The sequence below is a fragment of the Gadus chalcogrammus genome, chromosome 4, assembly GCF_026213295.1.
Source record: "Gadus chalcogrammus isolate NIFS_2021 chromosome 4, NIFS_Gcha_1.0, whole genome shotgun sequence".
In the NCBI taxonomy this organism is placed as follows: Eukaryota; Metazoa; Chordata; class Actinopteri; order Gadiformes; family Gadidae; genus Gadus; species Gadus chalcogrammus.
The window spans coordinates 12,068,670-12,094,571 of NC_079415.1; the positions used below are offsets into that span (position 1 = coordinate 12,068,670).

The 25,902-nt window shown below is 38.1% G+C and overlaps 1 pseudogene; it reads left to right on the top strand.

Moving 5' to 3' along the window:
* The first annotated feature begins 428 nt into the window (after window positions 1–428).
* Window positions 429–22,339, top strand: LOC130380580 (myosin heavy chain, fast skeletal muscle-like; annotated as a pseudogene).
* Window positions 22,340–25,902: the final 3,563 nt, after the last annotated feature.

Below are 25,902 nucleotides of genomic sequence, written 5' to 3' on the forward strand. Positions count from 1 at the left end.
CTACTTTTATTTAATTTTAATTATTTTTATTATTATTATTTAAGATTTGTATTTGATATTAGTATAGTTGTTTTCAGATGATAAAATGTCAATGGAAGAGATACATCTATTAGGTTATAAAGTATACACAATCAATTTCTATTTTGTCTGCAAATTTCTACTCAAAATACAGATTAAACATTTTGAAGTCAGTAAATTGTGAAAGTTAGACTCTGTGACTTTTACAAGTGACTCATTAACATAATGACCAACTTTTTTTGAAGGAACACTTTCTTCTACAGTTGAAGGAAAGAAGACGGTAAGAATAATTAAATATCATCTCAACATTATCATCTCAAACTTCTCCAAACAGCTTAAAATATGTTTATAATATTATTATATATGATATTATGTATAATATATATATATTTTTTTTTTCATGAAATAAGCCTCCATCATGAGTACGGACGCAGAGATGGCCGCTTACGGCCAGGCTGCCATTTACCTCCGGAAGCCAGAGAAGGAGAGGATTGCGGCCCAGAGCGCGCCATTCGATGCGAAGGCTGCTGCATATGTCACTGATGTTAAGGAACTGTACGTAAAGTGTACCATCAATAAGAGGGAGGGTGGCAAAGTCACCGTCACCGTTTTGGCTACAAAGGAGGTAGGCAGAGGTTGATCATGGCAGAGGCAAATCTGTTGGAATCAACAGTACGAAAGGGAAAGTTGCAATAGATGCACTCGTAAGAAAACTAAAAAAGGATTTCCATATTTTAGGAGAGAACAGTCAAGGAGGACGATGTCACACCCATGAACCCTCCCAAGTACGACAAAATTGAGGACATGGCCATGATGACCCATCTCAATGAAGCCTCTGTGTTGTATAACCTTGCAGAGCGTTATGCAGCATGGATGATCTACGTAAGATACTTAACATTCTAAATGAAAATACATAATATATACAATATATAATAATATATACTCTCTGTGAATTCCTTCAGACCTACTCTGGGCTGTTCTGTGCCACTGTAAACCCCTACAAGTGGCTCCCAGTGTACGATCAGGAGGTTGTCAATGCCTACAGAGGCAAGAAGCGTATGGAGGCTCCACCCCACATCTTCTCTGTCTCTGACAATGCCTTCCAGAACATGCTCACTGGTTTGTAAATTCAAAGTTTCAATTCCCTAATTTTATTAATTAGAAGCATACTCATGCAATGTTTGATACATTTGTTTTACAGATAGAGAGAACCAGTCTGTCCTGATCACGTAAGTTTGATTCTGTCAACATTATATAAATATACTACAACGATTCCTACATTGGAAAACATGTCAGAATTAACTTACTTTATTCTTCTTTTCATACCCAGTGGAGAATCCGGTGCTGGAAAGACTGTGAACACCAAGCGTGTCATCCAATACTTTGCTACCATCTCAGTGGGTGGAGAGAAGAAGAAGGATGAAGGCGCTGGAAAGATAAAGGTGTGTTTAAAAATGAACAGTAAATCAATGAATCAATACATAAAGAAATCAAATAATAAGAATATGAAGAATATAAATATGATTCAATAAAAAGGTATTCATATTTTATGTTTTGATTATAGGGGTCACTTGAGGACCAGATTATTGCAGCCAATCCCCTGCTGGAGGCCTATGGTAATGCCAAGACTGTGAGAAATGACAACTCCTCCCGTTTTGTAAGTATGACGTTAGAATTCCTCCCTGAGGAAGCTCCTTAGATTGAATACTGTTTTTAGGATGCTTAAACTAATTATTTCCAAACAGGGTAAATTCATCAGAATTCATTTTCACGCAACTGGTAAACTGTCCAGTGCTGACATTGAGACGTGTAAGTATCTCATTCTAAATTTGAATTAACTATGATTATTAGTGGATGTGGTAGTTTTGTTTATCGAATGGGCCTTTTAGACCTGTTGGAGAAGTCCAGAGTGACATTCCAGCTTCCTGATGAGAGAGGCTATCACATCTTCTACCAGATGATGACCAACCACAAACCTGAGATCATTGGTGAGGTTGTTTAATAGTGAAGCATATGTATTATGTAAAGAGGCATTGTTATTAAAACTTTTTTTAATTATAATTATTTTTAAATGTATTTAACTTTGTGAAGGAGTGTGCTTTTCATTCTAGAATTAAATGGTTGCTGGTAACGTTTATATCTCTCATTACAACGTTTGTAACCATGTAAAGCATGCAAGTGCAAAGAAAGAGTTCCAATCTTTGATTTGGAAGTGTTCTGTTAGCTGGTAGAGCAAACAGGAGACATTGATACAATTTGAGGAGAATATACCTTTATTTAATCCCTCAGAAATGACTCTCATCACGACAAACCCCTACGACTTCCCCATGTGCAGTCAAGGTCAGATCACTGTGGCCAGCATTGATGACAAAGAGGAGCTGGATGCTACTGATGTCAGTAGTTGTTTTGAACACACATGTATTCTCCACGCTATATTTACTTTCTGAATTATGTGTAACATTAGCCTTGTTTTCACACAGACTGCTATTGATATTTTGGGCTTCACTAATGAGGACAAGATGGGCATCTACAAGTTCACTGGTGCTGTGCTTCACCACGGTAACATGAAGTTCAAGCAGAAGCAGCGTGAGGAGCAGGCTGAGCCTGATGGCAATGAAGGTAACGATTAACATGAATTCATCAGTGAACTACAAGTTATATTGATGCATATTTGCTTGTATTACATTGGAGTAATTATTATACTGAATAAAAACACATTTTTCATGTTACCTTTGTAGAGGCCGACAAGATTTGCTATCTACTGGGTCTGAACTCTGCTGATATGCTCAAGGCTCTTTGCTACCCAAGAGTGAAGGTCGGAAATGAGTATGTCACCAAGGGACAGACTGTACCTCAGGTAAGAAAAACACAATGTGTTCATGAAATATGGTACAAATTGTCAAAACATGATGCATTGTCTAACATCAGATTAATATTTTTGAGGATTTTTGATGAAAATGTATTTTCAGGTCAACAACTCAGTGAGTGCCCTGGCCAAGTCTATCTATGAGAGGATGTTCTTGTGGATGGTCATCCGTATCAACACGATGCTGGACACCAAGCAAGCAAGACAATTCTACATTGGTGTGCTGGACATTGCTGGTTTTGAGATTTTTGATGTAAGTTGTTACATATGTGGCCGCATCGCTTCCTAGCATTTCCTTCATTCAGACAGAATAGTACCATTCAATTATTGAAAACTTGTAACAGTTGGTTTATTAAATGTCCCCTAATAGTACAACAGCATGGAGCAGCTGTGCATCAACTTCACCAATGAGAAACTGCAACAGTTCTTCAACCACCACATGTTCGTCTTGGAGCAAGAGGAGTACAAGAAGGAGGGCATCATCTGGGAGTTCATTGACTTCGGCATGGACTTGGCTGCCTGTATTGAGCTTATTGAGAAGGTATACCTGAGTAATATAACAATATATCATTATTCTATGTGTAGCTAAAAAGGTACTTTTCAAAATTTGTCCTCTTTTGAATATGTCCTTTTTTCTCTTAAGCCAATGGGCATCTTCTCCATCCTTGAAGAGGAGTGCATGTTCCCCAAGGCCTCAGACGTTACCTTCAAGAACAAGCTGTATGACCAGCATCTTGGCAAGACCAAAGCATTTGAGAAGCCCAAGCCTGCAAAGGGCAAGGCCGAGGCCCATTTCGCCATGGTGCACTATGCTGGTACCGTGGACTACAACATCACTGGCTGGCTGGACAAGAACAAGGATCCCCTGAATGACTCTGTTGTCCAGCTGTACCAGAAGTCCTCAAACAAACTGCTGCCCGTCCTGTACCCACCTGTAGTTGAAGGTACATGTTCAGACTGTAACCGTAGTTTATAACTGTTGATATATTGTATTAAAATACCCATTCATTTAATCCATTTATTGCCTACATTTTATCAATAAAAACGTATATATATATATTTCTTTTACTAATTAACAATAATTTAAAACAGAGACTGGGGGTGCAAAGAAGGGAGGCAAGAAGAAGGGTGGCTCCATGCAGACTGTGTCTTCACAATTCAGGGTAAGGGAAAACTAGCAAATTAATGTAAAAATATATGTAATTTGATACCAAATGTCACATGTATTTTCTGAATTTGTTCTTTATCAGTTCATTTGTACATGTTTCATATTTTACTCTGTGATGTGTCTTTAGGAGAACTTGGGCAAACTGATGACCAACTTGAGGAGCACCCATCCTCACTTTGTGCGTTGCCTGATTCCCAATGAGTCAAAGACTCCAGGTACAGTGAGCACTAACAAATGTGTGTATTGTCTGGGTTAGGATATGACATGTTAGTCACTGATATACCAAACTAATTATATTGACGATGTATTTATCACCAATGTAACAGGACTCATGGAGAACTCCCTGGTTATCCACCAGCTGAGGTGTAACGGTGTGCTGGAGGGCATCAGAATATGCAGAAAGGGCTTCCCCAGCAGAATTCTCTATGCTGACTTCAAGCAGAGGTATTAACTCAAGGATTTTTCAAGGACAACTTTACAAATGCCTTTGGACATTTTAATGAATGTTAAAAACATTATAATGGTCTTCTTCAGGTACAAAGTACTGAACGCCGGTGACATCCCTGTAGGCCAGTTTATTGACAACAAGAAGGCTTCTGAGAAACTGCTTGGGTCCATCGATGTGCCTCACGATGAGTACAAATTTGGACACACCAAGGTCAGTTTATTGTTGTCAAAAACTATGTTTATACTTCATTGTAAGTCACTAGCTGACAAAAGTCTTTTTTTACATTAAAGTGTTCTTCAAAGCTGGTCTTCTGGGTACTCTTGAGGAGATGCGAGATGAGAAGCTGGCTGCTCTTGTCGGAATGATTCAGGCTGCATGCAGAGGTTATGTCATGAGAAAGGAGTATGTTAAGATGACAGAGAGGAGGTATGTTTTTAGACATAGTGCTCAAAACTCAAAAAGCTTTTTAACTGCCAAGTAGAACTCCAAACTTATGGTTTATTTTATTCTATAGGGAAGCCATCTACACTATTCAGTAAAACATCCGCTCATTCATGAATGTCAAAGACTGGCCATGGATGAAGGTGTACTACAAGATCAAGCCTCTTCTGAAGAGTGCTGAAACCGAGAAGGAGCTTTCCAATATGAAGGATAACTATGAAAAGATGAAGACAGACCTGGCAGCTGCCCTGGCCAAGAAGAAGGAACTTGAGCAGAAGATGGTTTCTCTCCTGCAGGAGAAGAATGATCTTTCACTGCAAGTTGCTTCTGTAAGTAAACATTATTTTTGTATCCCTGTCCGTACACAGTGAGGTAAATGTGATGTTACATGTTCTACATCTCTAAATATCACACAGGAAGGAGAGAATCTGAATGATGCTGAAGAAAGGTGTGAAGGACTCATCAAGAGTAAGATTCAGCTGGAGGCCAAACTTAAAGAGACAACTGAGAGACTGGAGGATGAGGAGGAAATAAATGCTGAGCTGACGGCCAAGAAGAGAAAACTGGAGGATGAATGCTCTGAGCTCAAGAAGGACATTGATGACCTGGAGCTTACCTTGGCCAAAGTGGAGAAGGAGAAACATGCCACTGAGAACAAGGTTTGTACATATTTTAGCACAATACCAACATCCTCAACATTGTCCAAACCATCATCAGTAGAGTTCAGTCATTTATGAGGAAGTATGACACATGATTTTGTTTTGTTCAGGTGAAGAACCTGACTGAGGAGATGGCCTCTCAGGATGAGAGTGTCGCTAAGCTGACAAAGGAGAAGAAAGCCCTCCAAGAGTCACATCAGCAGACTCTTGATGACCTGCAGGCAGAGGAAGACAAAGTCAACACTCTGACCAAGGCTAAGACCAAGCTTGAACAGCAAGTGGATGATGTGAGTACATAAAATCCAATTGAGCTTTGAGCACGAAGTGAATTTTTATTAATCCATTCGATCGTTTTGAATTAACCCTTATTTTAAATGATTGACATCCAGCTTGAAGGTTCTCTGGAGCAAGAGAAGAAGCTCCGTATGGACCTTGAGAGATCCAAGAGAAAACTTGAGGGTGATCTGAAACTGGCTCAGGAATCTGTCATGGATCTTGAGAATGACAAACAACAGTCTGACGAGAAACTCAAGAAGTAACGTATATATTTTCTGAACCACAAAAGGATGAACTCCATATTCCTTCTGATTAAATTGAGCTGACCATTGTTTAAATTAATTATTCACAGGAAGGACTTTGAGACCAGCCAGCTACTGAGCAAAATTGAGGATGAGCAGTCCCTGGGTGCTCAACTTCAGAAGAAGATCAAAGAGCTTCAGGTTGGGAATACCAGAAATTTCTCTTAATGACGTTTTTTATTGATTTCTGAAATCATATGTTTGGATATTAATCCCAATACTTGCCCATTATTTAGGCTCGTATCGAGGAGCTAGAGGAAGAGATTGAGGCTGAGCGTGCTGCTCGTGCCAAGGTTGAGAAGCAGAGAGCTGATCTCTCCAGGGAACTTGAAGAGATCAGTGAGAGGCTGGAGGAGGCTGGTGGAGCCACTTCTGCTCAGATTGAGATGAACAAGAAGCGTGAGGCTGAGTTCCAGAAGCTGCGTCGTGACCTTGAGGAGTCCACCCTGCAGCATGAAGCCACTGCTGCTGCTCTGCGTAAGAAGCAGGCTGACAGTGTAGCAGAGCTGGGAGAGCAGATTGACAACCTCCAGCGTGTCAAGCAGAAGCTTGAGAAGGAGAAGAGCGAGTACAAGATGGAGATTGATGACCTCTCCAGCAACATGGAAGCTGTTTCTAAGGCCAAGGTAAGTTATTCTTAAATGCCTTCATTGAATTAAGAAGTAATAAAAAAATAATATAGAAAATAAGTACGTAAATATTAATAAATTAACATGATTTCAAATTGATAAAATCTTTATCATCAGGGAAATCTGGAGAAGATCTGCCGTACCCTTGAGGACCAACTGAGTGAAATCAAGGCTAAGAGTGATGAGAATGCTCGCCAGATAAATGACATCAGTGCCCAGAGAGCAAGACTGCTGACAGAAAACGGTTGATAGTTCTTCCATTCAGTCATTTGAAAGACTATTTTGGGAACATAATTTAACATACATTTTATGTTTCACAAATTTTACATTTTTTTTATATTTCTCCTCCAACTAGGTGAGTTTGGTCGTCAGCTTGAGGAGAAGGAAACTCTTGTCTCCCAGCTGACCAGAGGCAAGCAGGCTTATACTCAACAGATTGAGGAGCTGAAGAGGCAAAATGAGGAGGAAGTAAAGGTAAGGTAGTATCATTCTTAAAAGTTTCAGGGTACAAAGATAAAAAAATATCTTGGATTGACATGCTCTCTTTCCCCTTTTGTAGGCCAAGAATGCTCTCGCACATGGTGTGCAATCAGCCCGCCATGACTGTGACCTTCTGAGGGAGCAGTTTGAGGAGGAGCAGGAGGCCAAGGCTGAGCTGCAGCGTGGAATGTCCAAGGCCAACGGTGAGGTGGCTCAGTGGAGGAGCAAGTATGAAACTGATGCTATCCAGCGCACTGAGGAGCTTGAGGAGTCCAAGTGAGTTAAACATTTAATACTTTCGCTAAATAACACATACAATTTGATGAATGTAGACAAATTAAGCAATGCTATAATTCATTAACAGGAAAAAGCTTGCCCAACGTCTTCAGGAGGCTGAAGAACAGATTGAGGCTGTGAACTCAAAGTGTGCCTCTCTGGAGAAGACCAAACAGAGACTCCAGGGTGAAGTGGAAGACCTCATGGTTGATGTGGAGAGGGCCAATGGACTGGCTGCCAACCTAGACAAGAAGCAGAGGAACTTTGACAAGGTTTGTACACATTGATTTAAAACTATAGTTTAATCTTGATTATCCCGATCCCTCGTTAAGTGCTAAACATTGCTAAACAACAATTTTCTACAGGTTTTGGCCGACTGGAAGCAGAAATATGAGGAGGGCCAGGCAGAGCTTGAAGGAACGCAGAAAGAGGCTCGTTCTCTCAGCACTGAGCTTTTCAAGATGAAGAACTCCTATGAGGAAACTCTGGATCAGCTGGAGACCCTGAAGCGTGAAAACAAGAACCTCCAACGTGAGTTTATGCTCTGTGATGTTTACAGCACTAGTCTGTGGATAAGAAAAATATACCATACCTAAACACATAACATTACTCTACAGAGGAGATTTCCGATTTGACTGAACAAATTGGTGAGACTGGAAAGAGCATCCATGAGCTGGAGAAATCCAAGAAGCAGGTGGAGACTGAGAAGTCTGAGATCCAGACAGCCCTTGAGGAAGCTGAGGTGAGCATGACGAAATAAGCAACCATAATTATAAAACGTTCTGTCAAGTTTTTAATACATCTGCCTAATACATCTTTGACCTACATCAGGGAACTCTGGAGCATGAAGAGTCCAAGATTCTGCGTGTCCAGCTGGAGCTGAACCAGATTAAGGGTGAGGTTGACAGGAAGCTGGCTGAGAAGGATGAGGAGATGGAGCAGATCAAGAGGAACAGTCAGAGGGTCACTGACTCCATGCAGAGCACGTTGGACTCTGAGGTTAGGAGCAGGAATGATGCCCTGAGAATCAAGAAGAAGATGGAGGGTGATCTGAACGAGATGGAGATCCAGCTGAGCCATGCCAACCGCCAGGCTGCTGAGGCCCAAAAGCAGCTGAGGAATGTTCAGGGACAACTCAAGGTATGACACAACCTAATGTATGGCGCATGTAAAACATGTCATGTAGCTATCTTGTTAGGGATGTTTTCTGATATGTGTTTTCTGTATAATATTAGGATGCCCAACTGCATCTTGATGATGCAGTCAGAGCTGCAGAAGACCTGAAGGAGCAGGCTGCCATGGTGGACCGTAGGAACGGTCTCATGGTGGCTGAAATTGAGGAGCTGAGGGCAGCTCTGGAACAGACAGAGAGAGGCCGCAAAGTGGCTGAGCAAGAGCTGGTGGACGCCAGCGAGCGCGTTGGACTGCTGCACTCTCAGGTAAACAAACATTCTAAGCCTATCATTTGAATACAAGAACACGTATTTGTTTTGATAGAAATTTTATAATAATTTGTTTCAGAACACAAGCCTGTTGAACTCAAAGAAGAAGCTGGAGACTGACTTGGTCCAAGTCCAGGGTGAGGTGGATGACAGCGTCCAGGAAGCCAGGAATGCTGAAGAGAAGGCCAAGAAGGCCATCACTGATGTAGGTCCACACTAGTTTGTTTGTCGATGCTATGAAAACTTAATGGAACTCTTAATGAATATATTACTTGACCTTGTAGGCTGCCATGATGGCTGAGGAGCTTAAGAAAGAGCAGGATACTAGTTCTCACCTTGAGAGGATGAAGAAGAACCTTGAGGTCACAGTGAAAGACCTACAGCACCGCCTGGATGAGGCTGAGAACTTGGCCATGAAGGGTGGCAAGAAGCAGCTCCAGAAACTGGAGGCCAGAGTAAGATGATAATCAGAATGCATTTTAAAAAGTATACGTCCAATGTAAGGACAAGATTCATTCATTCACTTTTACTCTCAAGGTTCGTGATCTGGAGGCAGAGGTTGATAATGAACAGAGACGAGGAGCAGATGCTGTAAAAGGTGTCCGCAAATACGAGAGGAGAGTAAAGGAACTGACCTACCAGGTATGTCCAACTTAAATCTCCAAACATGTTTCTACTGCAATGGCATTTTGATCATATCTAAAGGCCACATAATGTTGATCTTTCACTTTCAAATGTGGATCAGACTGAGGAAGATAAGAAGAATGGTGCCAGACTCCAGGATGTTGTGGACAAGCTGCATCTGAAGGTGAAGGCTTACAAGGGGCAGTCTGAGGAAGCAGTAAGTAGAATTACTTAACAAAATCTGGTTATTGCATCAATTGTATCAATTATTTAAACAAAATATGAATGTTTCAACAGGAGGAGCAGGCCAACTCTTACCTGTCCAAGTGCAGGAAGGTTCAACATGAGCTGGAGGAGGCTGAGGAACGTGCTGACATCGCTGAGACTCAGGTCAACAAGCTGAGGGCCAAGAGCCGTGATGGTGGCAAGGTAATTGGATGGCAAAGTACTGTTCAGATTATTGCGCAAACATCAGAGAATCAACAAATTAATATTTACTAAAAATCACAATATATCTAATTCATACATTTGTTTTTTATTTCTCTAAGGGAAAGGACAGTGCTGAATAATTCCTTCCCATTGGAAATATTGCACATTGTACAAGTCATATAATGTGACACAATTTCGAATGGCATACAATAAACTATATATAAACTTTTCACCTTGTAACGTGTAGTTATTTGTTTGGCTTCCTCTGCCCAGTTCTAAAAACAGGGCTTACCCTTACTAGAGCTGAACTCATAGGTCATCGGATGTAGGCCGAAAGGTTTAACATAAAAATGCTTTCAGGCTTATGGATATCAATGTAGTGAAGGAAGAAGTTAAGCAATGCAAAGTGCCTACCTTATTACACAACGCAAGGATCTAGAAATATTATAAATGTGGCTTTAACTGGTCCAACACAAGTGCTACAGATATCTCAGTTTTCCGAATTCCATGTGGAAGATAGGCTACCTAATGTGTTATATTGAGGGTAAGAGGACTGGGAGATGTAGAAAATTTAAATATGCATTAAATATTAGGCTATAGTTTAATAGCCTAGATACACACAACTTAGAAGAAGAAGAAGAAGAAGAAGAAGAAGCCTTTATTCAGTAGGGCCGAGCTCTCTGAGCGGCCAACGACGTGCGTCGCGACGTAGGTCGCAGTGGTCGCTTTGTTGGTCGCTCGTCAGGCTGCTTTCAGTCGCTGTGGTCGCTGGCAGGCTCGCTCAAAGTCTATACAATCAGTTGATTTGCATGTTATTAACGTTTTTTTTGCGACAGTTGAAGTACCAGAAAGCCATGCTCTCTGGCGAAAGCTAGCCTACCTACAGCTCTTTATTGATAATATTATTTAATATTTTTCTATTGAAGTACAGTTTGAAATGATGAAATCGTTGGTCTATCAGTATCAATAAAATATATTAGTTGTAATTTGGGGCGTATTCAAATAATGTATTTTATATATTATATATAGCCTATTTATTTTGTTAAATTTCATTAAGCCTAATAACGTATTTTATGCACAAAGTTCTTCATTATAGAGTGATAAACTTCAATATAAGTGCAATAATTTGAAGCCAATGCCATAGTGGTACAAGCGGTAGTCACGCTAGGCATGTAAACATGAAGGCTGGTGTTCGATTCTCTCAACTGAGGGGCATATTATTGCTCTTTTAGTCAAACTTATTGACGCAATCGGCCTCTTTCATTTTAACATTTTTGTATTTTTTAGCATGATGGTATGATAATTATACGACGTAATGACGGGCTGCGACGCCTGGCTGGTATCGGCTGGCTGGCTGCGACGACAGGCTGGCTGCGACGACTGTTGTGTTTTTTTTCATGACGACCAATAAAAAACAACAGTGTTACCCCCTATGTTTTAATTGATAAATATCAACAGTGTTGCCCCTTATGTTTTTTTATCATGACGACCGATAAAAAATGACAGTGTTACCCCTTATGTTTTTTTTCATGACGACCAATAAAAAACAACAGTGCGACCCCTTAGGTTTTTTTTCATGACGACCAATGAAAAACGACAGTTTCAATCCTTATGTTTTTTTTCATGATGATCAATAAAAAACAACAGTGTTACCCCTTATGTTTTTTTTCATGACGGCCAATAAAAAACAACAGTGTTACCCCTTATGTTTTTTTTCATGACGGCCAATAAAAAACAACAGTGTTACCCCTTATGTTTTTTTTCATGACGACCAATAAAAAAAACAGTGTTACCCCCTATGTTTTATTTGATAAATATCGACAGTGTTACCCAGTATGTTTTTTTCCCATGGTGACTGATGAAAAACAACAGTGATACCCCTTATATTTTAATTGAGAAGGACAATTTTTTTTTTTATATGTTTTTTTTCATTACGACCAATAGAATACGACAGTGTTAACCCATATATTTTATTTGATAAAGACAACAATGTTAACCCTTATGTTTTTTTTTCATGACGACCAATAAAAAACAACAGTGTTACCCCTTATGTTTTTTTTCATGACAATCAATAAAAAACAACAGTGTTACCCCTAATGTTTTTTTTCATGATGACCAATAAAAAATGACAGTGTTACCCCTTATGTTTTTTTTCATGACGACCAATAAAAAAAACAGTGTTACCCCCTATGTTTTATTTGATAAATATCGACAGTGTTACCCCTATTTTTTTATATGTTTTTTTTCATTACGACCAATAGAATACGACAGTGTTAACCCATATATTTTATTTGATAAAGACAACAATGTTACCCCCCATGTTTTTTTTTCATGACGACCAATAAAAAACAACACTGTTACCCCCTATGTTTTTTTTCATGACGAACAATGAAAAACCACAGTGTTACCCCTTATGTTTTTTTTCATGACGACCAATAAAAAACAACAGTGTTACCCCTTATGTTTTTTCTCATGACAACCAATAAAAAACTACAGTGTTACCCCTTATGTTTTTTTTGAAAAAGACAACAGTGTTACCCCTTAAGTTTTTTTTCATGACGACCAATAAAAAACAACAGTGTTACCCCTTATGTTTTTTCTCATGACGACCAATAAAAAACAACAGTGTTACCCCTTATGTTTTTTTTCATGACGACCAATAAAAAACAACAGTGTTACCCCTTATGTTTTTTTTCATGACGACCAATAAAAAACAACAGTGTTACCCCTTATGTTTTTTTTGAAAAAGACAACAGTGTTACCCCTTAAGTTTTTTTTCATGACGACCAATAAAAAACAACAGTGTTACCCCTTATGTTTTTTTTCATGACGACCAATAAAAAACAACACTGTTACCCCTTATGTTTTTTTTCATGACGACCAATAAAAAACAACAGTGTTTCCCCTTATGTTTTTTTTCATGACGACCAATGAAAAACAACAGTGTTATCCCTTATGTTTTTTTTCATGACGACCAATAAAAAACAGAAGACATCTACCAGACTTGAACCCCGGTCTCCAGAGGGTTAGCCAGAGTTCACTCCACTGCACCACTGAGGCGATGACAATACACAAAAATCAATCATAAATAAAGAGGATATACATTTTTTCATGACGACCGATAAAAAACAACAGTGTTAACCCTTATGTTTTTTTTCATGATGACCAATAAAAAACAACAGTGTTACCCCTTATGTTTTTTTTCATGACGACCAATAAAAAATAACAGTGTTAACCCTTATGTTTTTTTTCATGATGACCAATAAAAAACAACAGTGTTACCCCTTATGTTTTTTTTCATGACGACCAATAAAAAACGACAGTGTTACCCCTTTTGTTTTTTTTCATGACGACAGGTCGTCATGTTTTTTTTCATGACGACCACTGAAAAACAACAGTGTTATCCCTTATGTTTTTTTTCATGACGACCAATAAAAAACAGGAGACATCTACCAGACTAGAACCCCGGTCTCCAGATGGTCAGGCAGAGTTCACTCCACTGCACCACTGAGGCGATGACAATACACAACAATCAATCATCAATAAAGAGGATATACTTTTTTTCATGACGACCAATGAAAAACAACAGTTTTACCCCATATGTTTTTTTTCATGACGACCAATAAAAAACAACAGTGTAACCCCCATGTTTTTTTTCTGGACGACCAATAAAAAACAACAGTGTTACCCCTTATGTTTGTTTTCATGACGACCAATAAAAAACAACAGTGTTACCCCTTATGTTTTTTCTCATGACGACCAATAAAAAACTACAGTGTTACCCCTTATGTTTTTTTTGAAAAAGACAACAGTGTTACCCCTTAAGTTTTTTTTCATGACGACCAATAAAAAACAACAGTGTTACCCCTTATGTTTTTTTTCATGACGACCAATAAAAAACAACAGTGTTACCCCTTATGTTTTTTTTCATGACGACCAATAAAAAACAACACTGTTACCCCTTATGTTTTTTTTCATGACGAACAATGAAAAACAACAGTGTTACCCCTTATGTTTTTTTTCATGACGACCAATAAAAAACAACAGTGTTACCCCTTATGTTTTTTCTCATGACAACCAATAAAAAACTACAGTGTTACCCCTTATGTTTTTTTTGAAAAAGACGACAGTGTTACCCCTTAAGTTCTTTTTCATGACGACCAATAAAAAACAACAGTGTTACCCCTTATGTTTTTTTTCATGACGACCAATAAAAAACAACAGTGTTACCCCTTATGTTTTTTTTCATGACGACCAATAAAAAACAACAGTGTTACCCCTTATGTTTTTTTTCATGACGACCAATAAAAAACAACACTGTTACCCCTTATGTTTTTTTTCATGACGACCAATAAAAAACAACAGTGTTTCCCCTTATGTTTTTTTTCATGACGACCAATAAAAAACAACACTGTTACCCCTTATGTTTTTTTTCATGACGACCAATAAAAAACAACAGTGTTATCCCTTATGTTTTTTTTCATGACGACCAATAAAAAACAGAAGACATCTACCAGACTTGAACCCCGGTCTCCAGAGGGTTAAGCAGAGTTCACTCCACTGCACCACTGAGGCGATGACAATGCACAAAAATCAATCATCAATAAAGAGGATATACATTTTTTCATGACGACCAATAAATAACAACAGTGTGACCCCTTATGTTTTTTTTCATGACGACCAATAAAAAACAACAGTGTTACCCCTTATGTTTTTTTTAAAAAAGACAACAGTGTTACCCCTTATGTTTTTTTTCATGACGACCAATAAAAAATCAACAGTGTTACCCCTTACGTTTTTTTTCATGACGACCAATAAAAAACAACACTGTTACCCCTTATGTTTTTTTTCATGACGAACAATGAAAAACAACAGTGTTACCCCTTATGTTTTTTTTCATGACGACCAATAAAAAACAACAGTGTTATCCCTTATGTTTTTTTTCATGACGACCAATAAAAAACAACAGTGTTACCCCTTATGTTTTTTTTCATGACGACCAATAAAAAACAACACTGTTACCCCTTATGTTTTTTTTCATGACGACCAATATAAAACAACACTGTTACCCCTTATGTTTTTTTTCATGACGAACAATGAAAAACAACAGTGTTTCCCCTTATGTTTTTTTTCATGACGACCAATGAAAAACAACAGTGTTATCCCTTATGTTTTTTTTCATGACGACCAATAAAAAACAGAAGACATCTACCAGACTTGAACCCCGGTCTCCAGAGGGTTAGCCAGAGTTCACTCCACTGCTCCACTGAGGCGATGACAATACAAAAAAATCAATCATAAATAAAGAGGATATACATTTTTTCATGACGACCGATAAAAAACAACAGTGTTAACCCTTATGTTTTTTTTCATGTTGACCAATAAAAAACAACATTGTTACCCCTTATGTTTTTTTTCATGACGACCAATAAAAAATAACAGTGTTACCCCTTATGTTTTTTTTCTTGACGACCAATAAAAAACAACAGTGTTGCCCCTTATGTTTTTTTTCATGACGACCAATAAAAAACGACAGTGTTACCCCTTTTGTTTTTTTTCAAGACGACAGGTCGTCATGTTTTTTTTCATGACGACCACTGAAAAACAACAGTGTTATCCCTTATGTTTTTTTTCATGACGACCAATATAAAACAGGAGACATCTACCAGACTTGAACCCCGGTCTCCAGATGGTCAGGCAGAGTTCACTCCACTGCAACACTGAGGCGATGACAATACACAAAAATCAATCATCAATAAAGACGATATACATTTTTTAATGACGACCAATAAAAAACAACAGTGTTACCCCTTATGTTTTTTTTCATGACGACCAATAAAAAACAACAGTGTAACCCCCATTTTTTTTTCTTGAAGACCAATAAAAAACAACAGTGTTACCCCTTATGTTTGTTTTCATGACGACCAATAAAAAACAACAGTGTTACCCCTTATGTTTTTTCTCATGACGACCAATAAAAAACTACAGTGTTACCCCTTATGTTTTTTTTGAAAAAGACAAAAGTGTTACCCCTTAAGTTTTTTTTCATGACGACCAATAAAAAACAACAGTGTTACCCCTTATGTTTTTTTTCATGACGACCAATAAAAAACAACAGTTTTACCCCTTATGTTTTTTTTCATGACGACCAATAAAAAACAACACTGTTACCCCTTATGTTTTTTTTCATGACGAAGAATGAAAAACAACAGTGTTACCCCTTATGTTTTTTTTCATGACGACCAATAAAAAACAACAGTGTTACCCCTTATGTTTTTTTTCATGACGATGCTAATACACAAAAATCAATCATAAAAAGGATATACATTTTTTCATGACGACCGATAAAAAACAACAGTGTTAACCCTTATGTTTTTTTTCATGACGACCAATTATGTTTTTTTTCATGACGACCAATAAAAAACAACAGTGTTACCCCTTATGTTTTTTTTCATGATTTTCATGTTTTTTTTCATGACGACCAATAAAAAACAACAGTGTAACCCCTATGTTTTTTTTCTTGACGACCAATAAAAAACAACAGTGTTGCCCCTTATGTTTTTTTTCATGACGACCAATAAAAAACAACAGTGTTACCCCTTATGTTTTTTTTCATGACGACCAATCATGTTTTTTTTCATGACGACCAATAAAAAACAACAGTGTTACCCCTTATGTTTTTTTTCATGATTTTCATGTTTTTTTTCATGACGACCAATAAAAAACAACAGTGTAACCCCTATGTTTTTTTTCTTGACGACCAATAAAAAACAACAGTGTTGCCCCTTATGTTTTTTTTCATGACGACCAATAAAAAACAACAGTGTTACCCCTTATGTTTTTTTTCATGACGACCAATAAAAAACAACAGTGTTACCCCTTATGTTTTTTTTCATGACGATGCTAATACACAAAAATCAATCATAAAATGGATATACATTTTTTCATGACGACCGATAAAAAACAACAGTGTTAACCCTTATGTTTTTTTTCATGACGACCAATTATGTTTTTTTTTCATGACGACCAATAAAAAACAACAGTGTTACCCCTTATGTTTTTTTTCATGACGACCAATAAAAAACAACAGTGTTACCCCTTATGTTTTTTTTCATGACGACCAATAAAAAACAACAGTGTTACCCCTTATGTTTTTTTTCATGACGACCAATAAAAAACAACAATGTTACCCCTTATGTTTTTTTTCATGACGACCAATAAAAAACAGAAGACATCTACCAGACTTGAACCCCGGTCTCCAGAGGGTTAGCCAGAGTTAACTCCACTGCACCACTGAGGCGATGCTATTACACAAAAATCAATCATAAAAAGGATATACATTTTTTCATGACGACCGATAAAAAACAACAGTGTTAACCCTTATGTTTTTTTTCATGACGACCAATTATGTTTTTTTTCATGACGACCAATAAAAAACAACAGTGTAACCCCTATTTTTTTTTTCTTGACGACCAATAAAAAACAACAGTGTTGCCCCTTATGTTTTTTTTCATGACGACCAATAAAAAACAACAGTGTTACCCCTTATGCTTTTTTTCATGACGACCAATAAAAAACAACAGTGTTACCCCTTATGTTTTTTTTCATGACGACCAATAAAAAACAACAGTGTTACCCCTTATGTTTTTTTTTATGACGACCAATAAAAAACAACAGTGTTACCCCTTATGTTTTTTCTCATGACGACCAATAAAAAACTACAGTGTTACCCATTATGTTTTTTTTAAAAAAGACAACAGTGTTACCCCTTGTGTTTTTTTTCATGACGAACAATGAAAAACAAAAGTGTTACCCCTTATGGTTTTTTTCATGACGAACAATGAAAAACAACAGTGTTACCCCTTATGTTTTTTTTCATGACGACCAATAAAAACCAACAGTGTGACACCTTATGTTTTTTTTCATGATGACCAATAAAAAACAACAGTGTTACCCCTTATGTTTTTTTTTATGACGACCAATAAAAAACAACAGTGTTACCCCTTATGTTTTTTTTCATGACGACCAATAAAAAACAACAGTGTTACCCCTTATGTCTTTTATCATGACGACCAATGAAAAACAACAGTGTTATCCCTTATGTTTTTTTTCATGACGACCAATAAATAACAGAAGACATCTACCAGACTTGAACCCCGGTCTCCAGAGGGTTAGGCAGAGTTCACTCGTCACTCCATGACGATCAATAAAAAAACAACACTGTTACCCCTTATGTTTTTTTTCATGACGACCAATAAAAAACAACAGTTTTACCCCTTATGTTTTTTTTCATGACGACCAATGAAAAACAACAGTGTTATCCCTGATGTTTTTTTTCATGACGACCAATAAAAAACAGAAGACATCTACCAGACTTGAAGCCCGGTCTCCAGAGTGTTAGGCAGAGTTCACTCCACTGCACAACTGAGGCGATGACAATACACAAAAATCAATCATGAATAAAGAGGATATACATTTTTTCATGACGCCCAATAAAAAACAACAGTGTTAACCCTTATGTTTTTTTTCATGACGACCAATAAAAAACAACACTGTTACCCCTTGTGTTTTTTTTCATGACCACCAATAAAAAACAACAGTGTAACCCCTATGTTTTCTTTATTGACGACCAATAAAAAACAACAGTGTTGCCCCTTATGTTTTTTTTCATGACGATCAATAAAAAACAACATTGTTACCCCTTATGTTTTTTTTCATGACGACCAATAAAAAACAACAGTGTTACCCCTTTTTTTTTTTTTCATGACGATCAATAAAAAACAACAGTGTTACCCCTTATGTTTTTTTTCATGACGACCAATAAAAAACAACAGTGTTACCCCTTATGTTTTTTTTCATGACGGCCAATAAAAAATGACAGTGTTACCCCTTATGTTTTTTTTCATGACGACCAATAAAAAAAACAGTGTTACCCCCTATGTTTTATTTGATAAATATTGACAGTGTTACCCATTATGTTTTTTTCCCATGATGACTGATGAAAAACAACAGTGATACCCCTTATATTTTAATTGAGAAGGACAAATTTTTTTTTTTTATGTGTTTTTTTTCATTACGACCAATAGAATACGACAGTGTTAACCCATATATTTTATTTGATAAAGACAACAATGTTACCCCTTTTTTTTTTTTCATGACGACCAATAAAAAACAACAGTAATACCCCCTATGTTTTATTTGATAAATATCGACAGTGTTACCCCTCATGTTTTTTTCATGACGATCAATAAAAAACAACAGTGTTACCCCTTATGTTTTTTTTCATGACGACCCATAAAAAACAACAGTTACCCCTTACGTTTTTTTTCATGACGGCCGATAAAAAACGACAGTGTTACCCCTTATGTTTTTTTTCATGACGACCAATAAAAAAAAGAGTGTTACCCCCGATGTTTTATTTGATAAATATCGACAGTGTTACCCCTTATGTTTTTTTCCCATGATGACTGATGAAAAACAACAGTGATACCCCTTATATTTTAATTGAGGAGGACAATTTTTTTTTTTTTATGTTTTTTTTCATTACGACCAATAGAATACGACAGTGTTAACCCATATATTGTATTTGATAAAGACAACAATGTTACCCCTTATCTTTTTTTTCATGACGACCAATAAAAAACAACAGTGTTACCCCTTATGTTTTTTTTCATGACGACCAATAAAAAATGACAGTGTTACCCCTTATGTTTTTCTTCATGACGACCAATAAAAAACAACAGTGTTACCTCTTATGTTTTTTTTCATGACGACCAATAAAAAACAACAGTGTTACCCCTTATGTTTTTTTTCATTACGACCAATAAAAAACAACAGTGTGACCCCTTATGTTTTTTTTCGTGACGACCAATAAAAAACGACAGTGTTACCCCTTGTATTTTTTTTCATGACGACCAATAAAATACAACAGTGTTACCCCCTATGTTTTAATTGATAAATATCGACAGTGTTACCCCTTATGTTTTTTTATCATGACGACCAATAAAAAATGACAGTGTTACCCCTTATGTTTTTCTTCATGACGACCAATAAAAAACAACAGTGTTACCCCTTATGTTTTTTTTCATGACGGCCAATAAAAAACAACAGTGTTACCCCTTATGTTTTTTTTCATGACGACCAATAAAAAAAACAGTGTTACCCCCTATGTTTTATTTGATAAATATCGACAGTGTTACCCCTTATGTTTTTTTCCCATGATGACTGATGAAAAACAACAGTGATACCCCTTACATTTTAATTGAGATGGACAATTTTTTTTTTTATATGTTTTTTTTCATTACGACCAATAGAATATGACAGTGTTAACCCATATATTTTATTTGATAAAGACAACAATGTTACCTCTTAAGTTTTTTTTCATGACGACCAATAAAAAACAACAGTGTTACCCCTTATGGTTTTTTTCATGACGACCAATAAAAAACAACAGTGTGACCCCTTATGTTTTTTTTCATGACGACCAATAAAAAACGACAGTGTTACCCCTTATGTTTTTTTTCATGACAACTGATGAAAAACAACAGTTTTACCCCCTATATTTTATTTGAGAAGGACAATTTCTCTTTTTTTTTTAAATATGTTTTTTATCATTACGACCAATAAAATACGACATTGTTACCCCTCATATTTTATTTGACAAAGACAACAGTGTTACCCCTTATGTTTTTTTTCATGACGACCAATAAAAAACACCAGTTATGGGTTTTTTCAACCCTACAACAGAGTTACCCTTCACGTTTTTTCCATGTTGACCAATAAAAAATGACAGTGGTTGGCTGCCACAGGTCGCCCATTCAGCCATACCTCTGGTTGGTTGCGACCTATTTGCCGCCAAAAGGGTCGCGACGCTTTTATGGTCGCGACCTAGTCGGTCAGCCTGCCAGAGCCAGCTGCCAGCCGCAGCCAGCGGCCAGTGGCCAGTGGCCAGCCAGCCAGCCGATACCAGCCAGGCGTCGCAGCCCGTCATTACGTCGTATAATTATCATACCATCGTACTAAATCATACAAAAATGTTCAAATGAAAGAGGCCGATTGCGTCAATAAGTTTGACTAAAAGAGCAGAAATTTATCTGATCCCGGAGATTAGAACAATCGCCTACTTGACTACTAACCAGGCGACGCTACCGCTTGTACCACTGTGACAATTTATTCTAAATTTTGCACTTATATTAACCTATATCACTCTATAACGAAGAACTTTGTGCATAACATACCTTATTAGGCTTAATGACATTTAACAAAACAAAAAGGCTATATATAATATATAAAATACATTATTTGAATAAGCCCCAAATTACAACTAATATTACACTCTATAACGAATAACTTTGTGTATTAATATACCTTATTAGGCTTACTGTCATTTAACAAAACAAATAGGCTAATATCTAAAATACATTATTTGAATCCGCCCCAAATTACAACTAATATATTTTATTGACACTGATAGACCAAAAAACCCGTTAAGTTACCTTAACATGCAAATTAACTGATAAACGACCGCCCATAGATTTTGAGCGACCAAGCCAGCCAGCGACCACATCGACTGAAAGCAGCCAGACGAGCGACCTACGACGCGACCAATGCGACCTACGACGCGAACATTGCGACCTACGACGCGACCAATGCGACCTACGTCGCGACGCACGTCGTTGGCCACTCAGAGAGCTCGGCCTTCCTCCCTTTATTTGTCATTGCACAGGATACAACGTAATTGGACAGGATACGTTATGGACTCACGTTGGGTATGAGTTGAGTTTAATGTCCTGCTGGTAACAATAATAAAAAAAGTCTCTAGAGAATGTTTAGCCTGTACTAGGACAGTGGTTCTCAACCTTTTTTCAGTGATGTACCCCCTGTGAAATATTTTTTCAGCCAAGTACCCCCTAACCAGCGCAAAGCATTTTTGTTTGAAAAAAAGATGTGAAACACAGCGTTATGCCATCATTGTCTGATTTATTGAACTGTCAACACTGACAGTTCAATAAACAGAGAGAATGAGAAACACAGAAGTTCAAACATTTCTGATTGAGCACAGCTCTCTCCATGCCACCCTGTTCCAGGACACAGACTGGATTGCAAAGATGTGTTATCTGGCAGATATATTCAGCAAACTCAACGAGCTGAATATGTCTCTGCAGGGAAAAGACACCAGCCTTTTGAACCTATATGATAAGGTGGATGGCTTCCTGAAGAAAGCAGAGCTGTGGAGAAGAGCCTCTTCACAGGGGGATTTCACCTTAATCATTAAGAGATGACAGATCAAAATGTACATGCCTGACAAACTCATATAACCTTCATTTTTTTAAGTTTTCAAGCGGCAAATAGTTCTTCACCAGTAATGGGAGGATACAGTGAGGTCAAACTTGGGGGGGTGTTGGAGGTGTGTCTGGTACAGGTGGGAAAAGGGTATGATCTGGATCAGACGATGGCCCCAAATAGTGGATAAGTGTTGATTATTCCACATTGTGTTTTCCGTGAGTATAACACCTGTTGTATTCAACATCTGGGACAGGGAGGGAGGTCTGCTGAGGTGGAATGGGACATTGTTTTTATTTTATTTAGCATAGGCCCTGGCCCAGACGATCATGGCTGACACACACACACACACACACACACACACACACTGGGGCAATAGTAATATGTATATCAGCGCAAACGCTCACAGGCACGAACGTTAGCCTACGGAAATAAATACGAATATCCCGCTTATCATACGGTGACTTGCCAAAACCTAAGAAGACATTCCTCCAAAATACCTATTTATTTAATGATTTTGTTGCCATTTCGTGATTTCTGCTAAGAAAAAATAGTTCTTCACGCAAATGCGCAGTAACCCACTCTCTGGCTTCATGTTTCAATGACTTTCTGTTATGTTAAATTACCGGACTGCGGATTGATATGAAAGATGTGAAGAAAAAAAAAAAAAAAAGAATTTTTTTTTTTTTTTTTCTAACCCTAAAAAATCTCTCGTACCCCCTGGACTACCTTCACGTACCCCCAGGGGTACGCGTACCCCCGGTTGAGAACCACTGTACTAGGAGGTGAATGATTCTGTACGTTTTTAAATTCTATTTAGTAGCCTATTATTAGATGTGCATTTAAACTGCGCTCAGATATTTTTAGCCTGCGCTTGCTCTACAGCCCTGCACTTTGTTCACGTGAGACAGACATGGTAAGATTGCTGCTTTTTCCTTCTCACGTTATAATTGCGTATAGGCCTATTCACAGCTCCATTACATATATATATATAAATATATAAATATATATCACGGGGGGAGAACCCCCCGATTAAATCGACCTATGACTTTACATTTCTGGCCTAAAAAAATCTGCCCCCCGCAGGGCAATGCAAGCCCCCCCCGCAAATCTGTGTATGGCGCCGGGTCTGTCAACGCAAAACATTTGGCTGCAAGCTCGCAGGTATGAGCTGCCACAGCCCCTGAAGCTGGCGCTAGCAGGCAGCCTGGTCAAGGCACACTCGACTGAGATAAATTGAATCTTGAGTGAGATGGAAATGTTATTAATTTGATCTTAAAATGCACCGTATGTTAATGAAAGACATGTTTTAAATAAAAGTGGCATTGAATTTTAAAGTATATTATGTATATTATTCATTGAATCACTCGTCTGCCATAATTAAAAAATTTAAGTATGCGATTAATTTAGATGAATTAATCACAGAGCCTGTAATTAATTAGATTATTTTTTTAATCGCTTGACAGCCCTAACGAAAACAATTATTCACTTTGCCTTCAGCGAATAATTGTTAAATATATATATATATATATATATATATATATATATATATATATATATAAATATATGTATATATACACACACGCAAACATATATATATTTTTTGAATATGAAGCGATGTGATGCATTATAAATAGCACAAGTAAACATGATATTCTCCTAGATATAAACTGTAGTACTTAAAAAGCCTAAAAACTTTAACTCAAAGAAAGTATTTTCAAAGGAAATTTGGTTATTACTAACCTAATGAAATGCAATCTTACAACTATTTATGTATGTGCAACCATATTCCAATATTTCGTCAGATGCCAAGAAACCAGTCCAAAAAGGTATTTCTGGTCTCAGCTGCAATGTGAACCTGAATTATTTATAGACAGTTGGCCAAGCATTTTTTTTATCTGTCAAAGAAGATAATTGATAGTGAATATAGCTTACAACAAATATGAAAATGATATCTCGCTTTTAAAATTGTAAATAAAGAATGGTAAACGGACGGAAACAATAAGCTTGCGTGGTATCGCTGCATGTGGGCGTTGAAAAAAAAGTGTTGTGAAAGGATCCAATTGCAGCCTAGAAACTTTTAGGCATAGGACATTCAATGGAGTGAAGTAAAGCAAAGCTTTGGAATGTGCATGAGTTTTTTAATTGTCAGTTGATAATACAATGCACAACTAATGTAAAAGTTTTCTGTCAAGAAATTGAGTTAACCAGTTCAACAACACTCAGTTAAGTTTGGTGTGAATGCTAAAAGGCTAGATTTCACAATACACACTTCTAGCCAGATTTTCCAGTGTCACACACCATTTGTAAAACACAGAACAAGACCCACAGACCTAACCCAAAACAAAAGTATTTTCTTCAAGTATAATTATTTACAATTTCAAACACAAATTATATTAAATAAGGCCATGACTCTTAGCAGGTGGATTGCTTACTCCAGGTAGGAAATGAGTCCTTAGCCCAAGTGAAGGACTTCAAGTACCTCGGGGTCTTGTTCGCGAGTGAGGGTACGATGGAGCGTGAGATTGGCCGGAGAATCGGAGCAGCGAGGGCGGTATTGATCGATCTTTGTTCCTATCCTCACCTATGGTCATGAGGGTTGGGTGATGACCGAAAGGACGAGATCGCGGGTACGAGCGGCCGAGATGAGTTTTCTCATAAGGGTGGCCGGTGTCTCCCTTAGGGATAGGGAGAGAAGCTCAGCCATCCGTGAGGAACTCGGATTAGAGCCGCTGCTCCTTTACTTAGAAAGGAGTCAGCTGAGGTGGTCCGGGCATCTGGTAAGGATGCCCACTGGGCGCCTCCCTTGGGAGGTGTTTCAGGCACGTCCAGTGGGGAGGAGACCTCGGGGAAGACCCAGGACTAGGTGGAGAGATTATAACTCAACACTGGCCTGGGAACGCCTCGGGATCCCCCCTTCAGAGCTGGTCAATGTGGCCCGGGAAAGGGAAGTCTGGGGCCCCCTGCTTGAGCTGCTCCCCCCGCGACCCGACCCCGGATAATGGATGAAGATGAGATGAGATGAGATGAGAACAAGACCCAAGTTGGAGGCATATGGCATCATATCGGGAGACAGGAACTGGAGAGCAGACAGACCGACAGGGCCTCGACGTTGGGTGGGAGGTCAGGCAGGCGAAGGGTCGATAACAGGAAGTCAGGCAGGTGGATCAGGAGACGGGGACAGAGGAGCAGACAGACCGACAGGGACTGGACGGCAGGCAGGAGGTCAGACAGGCGAGGGTTTGTTAACAGGCAGAGTGGAGTCGACGAAGTCAATCGGGAGTTGCGGAAAGCTCTGAATGAAACAAGAGACAATCTGGCAAGGACTGAGTGAAAGGAGAGGACTGTTATAGGGGGAGCACAGGTGAAGGTGGTTGGGTTAATTAGGGGAGATCAGGGTGGCAGGGAAGTGAATGGGAATACCAGGGGCGGACCATGACATCCTATTAAAATATTGATCACCAATTGTCTCTGCCTGTACTTTCCAATGATTATGCTGTAATAATAAATCAAATATTTTGCTGGCTGACGTGTACCAAAAATAAGTTTCTCTTCATCAGCA